This window comes from Impatiens glandulifera, chromosome 9 (genome assembly GCF_907164915.1).
Source record: "Impatiens glandulifera chromosome 9, dImpGla2.1, whole genome shotgun sequence".
In the NCBI taxonomy this organism is placed as follows: domain Eukaryota; kingdom Viridiplantae; phylum Streptophyta; class Magnoliopsida; order Ericales; family Balsaminaceae; genus Impatiens; species Impatiens glandulifera.
Window position 1 is genome coordinate 20,620,088 of NC_061870.1, and position 5,129 is coordinate 20,625,216.

The 5,129-nt window shown below is 34.0% G+C and overlaps 1 pseudogene; it reads left to right on the forward strand.

The window, feature by feature from the left end:
• Window positions 1–825: 825 nt before the first annotated feature.
• On the forward strand, window positions 826–3,253 carry LOC124915976 (annotated as a pseudogene).
• Window positions 3,254–5,129: the final 1,876 nt, after the last annotated feature.

Here is a 5,129-nt window from a genome sequence, read left to right on the forward strand (position 1 = left end):
AATGGGAAAATGTGGTGGTAGGGAATTATATTGGGAAAAATAGAGTATCATTCTCAATCACTAAAGAAGTTTTAATGAAACAATAGAAGAAAAAGGGGATAAAGAAGATCTCTACAAATATCCATGATCTCTACTTTCTTCAATTCAAGAATAGGTCGAATCTGGATGAAATTCTAGAAATGGGCATACATATATTGGATCCAACTGCATGAAGTTGGAAAAATGGTATGAAGATTTGAACTTATTAAGTAAACCTAATGAGACAACACATATATGGTTCAAGCTTTGAATAACCCTGCACACATGTACAAAGTAGAAACCATTAGTCATTTTTCATGGTTATTGGGAAACCATTATACATGAACCCAACAATAAAAAGAGGAGAGCATCTATCCTTTGTTAGAATTAGCATAAAGGTGAATCCTCGTAGCACATTGCCGAATAATATGACAATGATCGATAGAAAAGGAAAATATAATTTCATGGGAATTACTTATGAGTGGAGATCAGATATGTGCATTCTGCAATACTTTCCAACATGCCAACACGAAATGTGCTCAAACTATGGAAGAAGAGCAGAAGATACTGATAATCCAAGAAGAAAAACATCTGGAAAAAAAATAGATGAGTCTAAAAGTAAAGAGCAAAATGTGGAGGAAGAGAAAGAAGCAGAAACCAAAGAGGACTCTAAAAATGAAGAAAGCAATGAAATTAAAGGAAAAATATTAAGGGGGTTTCTGTTGAAGAAAAGAATAAAGGTAGCGGTGAAACAACAAATGAAGAAGATGAAAGAATTTGATTCTTAAACAAGTTAAGCTGTAATAAATGAAACCAGAGGAGGATACTCAGAATAATCAAGCTGAAGTAGAGGTTACCAAGGCTGTTGTAGAGGATACCATAGATGAAGCTGAAGGAAGCAAAGATAGTAATCCTGAAACTGAAGTTGAGAACAACAAAGATAAGAATCTGAAAATCCTAAAAAAGAATTTTTTTTCTATCAGATTAACACGAGTTCGTTCATAGAAAGATTACACAATGTGAATAAGAAAGTTTCATCATCTTCTTCAATTCAATCTCCTTTCATCGCAAGAGGAAGGGAGAGGGGAAGAAAGTCACATGACGTGGTAGGCTTATATGAAAATAAACACACTGATTGGGATAATTATGAGCTATTATTGATTGTAATCTTTTAGTTTGTAACCTTTGTTGTAGGGTTGTATGAATGTTACTAATAAGATACTTTAGGGTTTGTTGATTGTCATCCTTTAATCATAGCTAAGGTCTGTCTAGCTATAATTTTTGACCCTCCCACTTTTGAGATTTTTAATGAAATGATATTAACCGTTTTCCCAAAAAAAAAATAAGAATGCTTAAAAACTTTAGTCTAAATTTTTTGTTCCCAATCCTCATGTGCCCCGGTTGTTAACCAATCAAAATGAAACATAATATTATATTATTAAAATTGAATTGATTTAAAAAAATAAAATAAATCGAAACCAAACCCGACGTGTTTCGTTTGTAACTCAAATATTTCCCGCTTTGTCATCTGCCATAATCGTTTCACATCATTAGTCTTCATCTCTTATAATTTCACTATTTTATCAAGATTATCATCCTTCTCTAAACCATTCACTATTTTTCGGAAATAAGCTCACAATTCTTTATTGGAATCTTATTTCGCGATACTTTGTTGTAAACCTATTATCAATATTTTGTCTTGAGAAGTTGACACAAGTCCAGACATCTTGAGAGTGTTAATTAACTTGTTTTAACTTATCAAGATAAATTCTTGACAAGTTAGACAAATTTTGTTGGAAGATGGTGCAAATGTGCAAAAGTCATATGTACAAGATTTCGTCTCGAAAAGTTGACACAAGTTCATACAAGACGTTACTAAACTTGTGTTAACTTATCAAGACGAAGACTTCGTCTTGATTAATTAGGCAAATTTTGTTTGGAGCTAGTACAAATGTGCAAAAATCATATGGCAGAAGATTTCGTCTTGAGAAGTTGACACAAGTCTAGACATCATGAAAGCGTTAATGGACTTATTTTAACTTATCAAGACAAAATCTTGATGTTTTAGTCAAGCTAAAATAATTTTTTATTCATTTCAAATTATTATTTACTAACAACTCTTTTATTATTTTACTGTTTCAGCCTTCAATTTCAATGTCAACAACTACTATTGTCATAACTCCACAACATTGGAATGAAAGTTTGAGCATGGATGCTGACACTTTATTTACTATACTTTTGTCATCTCAACTCTATTTAAATTTTTTTGAATGAACTATCGATGGTCCGATTTATTACTCTTTCATGTGCCTATTTCAGTTTAGGGCATAGTTCACAAGTACAACCATTGTAACTTCATGGTATTCTCATAGATTTTCTAGTTCTTATTTGGACGGTTGCAATTTCTTAATAGCGGTAGTTTTAACTCTGGCTAATAGTTTAGCACATTCATTGTTATTACTGTGGGTCCTAAACCACAAGGTGATTTTACTTGTTGGTGTTAATTAGGTGGTTTGTGAATTTTTGTCGCTCTCCATGGTGCTTTGCGCTAATAGGTTTCATGTTACGTTAATTTAAACTTGCTCGATCTGTTCAATTGCGACCTTATAATGCAATTTCATTCTCTAGACCAATTGGACATTCTAATTTATCCACAAGGTTAGTCTGGTTGGTTTCTTGCACTTAACTTTGGTGTAAAGCATATATTTCGATTTATCCTCTTTTTTAGGGGTTTTATAATTGGACATTGAACCATTTTCATATGATGGGAGTTTCCAGTGTATTGGGTGCGACTATGCTATGCGCTATTCATGGTGCTACCGTAGAAAATACTTTATTTCAATATGGGGATGGTGCAAATATATACTGTGCTTTTAACCCAACTCAAGCCGAAGAAACTTCTTCAATGGTTACCACTAACCACTAGCCGTTTTTGGTCCCAAATCTTTGTGGTTGCTTTTCCAACAAACATTGGTTACATTTCTTTATGTTATTTGTACCAGTAACCGGTTTATGGAAGAGTGCTATTGGAGTAGTCGGCCTAGCCCAAAATCTATATGCCTATGACTTCGTTTCGTAGGAAATTTGCGTAGCAGAAAATCCCGAATTTGAGGCTTTCTACTTCAAAAATATTCTCTTAAACGAAGGTAGTCGTGCTTGGATAGAGGCTCAAGATCAGCCTCGTGAAAACCTTATATTCCCTGAGGAGGTATTACCCCGTGGAAATGCTCTTTAATGGAACTTTAGCTTTAGCTGGCCGTGACAAAAAACCCACCGATTTCACTTAGTAGGACAGGAATGCTCGACTTATCAATTTATCCGGTAAATTACTAGGGGCTCATGTAGCCCATGTTGGATTAATCATATTATGGGCTGGAGCAATGAACCTATTTGAAGTGGCTCATTTTTGTACTAGAGAAGCCTATGTATGAATAATGATTAATTTTTCTTCCCCACCTAGCTATTCTATGTTGGGTGGTCGGTCCTAGTGGAGGGAAGTTATAGAAACATTTTCATACTTTGTGTCTAGAGTACTTCACTTAATTTCCTCCGCAGTATTGGACTTTGGCGGTATTTATCATGCACTTCTAGGACCTGAGACTCTTGAAGAATCTTTTCGATTTTTTGGTTATGTATAGAAAGATAGAAATAAAATGACCACAATTTTAGGTATTCACTTAATATTGTTAGGTATAGGTGTTTTTCTTTTAATTTAAGGCTCTTTATTTAGGGGAGTATATAATACCTGGGCTTTCGGAGGGGATGTAAGAAAAATTACCAACTTGACTCTTAGCCTATGTATTTGGTTATTTATTAAAATCTCCATTTAGAGGAGAAGGGTATATTGTTAGTGTAGATGATATGAAAGATATAATCGAAGGGCATGTATGGTTATGTTCTATTTGTATATTTGGTGGAATCTGACATATCTTAACTAAACATTTTGCATGGGCTCGACGTGCACTTATATGACCTAGATAGGCTTACTTGTCTTAGAGTTTAAGTGTTTTATCTGTTTGTGGTTTTATTGCTTATTGTTTTATCTAGTTCAATAATACCTCTTATCCTAGTGAGTTTTAACCGACTAGACTAGAAGCTTTGCAAGCCCAAACATTTATGTTTCTAGTTAGAGACCAGTGTCTTGGAGCTAACATGAGATCCACTCAAGGACCTACTGGTTTAGGTAAATATCTATTGCGTCCCCCAACCAAGAAAGTCATTTTTGAGGGAAGAAACTATGCGCTTTTGGGATTTGCGTGCTCCATAGTTAGAACCTCTACAAGGTCCAAATGAGTTTGACTTAAGTAGGCTGAAAAAAGATATACAACCTTGGCAAGAACGACGTCCTATAGAATATATGACTCATGCTCCTTTAGGTTCTTTAAATTTGGTGGGTGGTGTAGCTACCGAAATCAATACAGTCAATTATGTGTCTCTTAGAAGTTGGTTAGCTACCTCTCATTTTGTTCTAGGATACTTGTTGTTCGTAGGTCATTTGTGGCACGCGGGAAGGGCTTGTGCAGCTGTAGTAGGATTTGAAAAAAGAATTGATCGTGATTTTGAGTTTATTCTTTCCATGATCCCTCTTAATTGAGGCACGAGATACAATTCTTAAAGTATGAGTCAATTTGATTCTATGATACATATTTTTGGATTGGGTGCTACTTAAAAAATATTTCTTTTCTTTTTTAAACTCATTTCTATCTAATCTATTTTTTATGACTTAGCTCTATCACCTAGCCAAGTCATTCCCTTTTTTTATGATATCGACCCCCTAAACTCTATTTAATGAGTAAAAGGAGAGAGGGATTCGAACCCTCAATAGTTCTTTATTCAAAACTATACCGGTTTTCAAGACAGGAGCTATCAATCACTCAACCATCTCTCCAAAACACATTTTTATTTTATTCCTCCGAATAAAATAAAAATGCACACTTGACATGGCTACTTTAAACGGTTTCTATCAATATTGAAATTATCCAAAGAGTTCTACAAACATTGACTAGTAGTTAAGTCTCCAATTATGCATAGAGTTGTAGAAACGTTGAAGTTATTATATTTCACGTGTATTAATATATTTAATACATTTTGTTTTTGTCTTATTTATATTA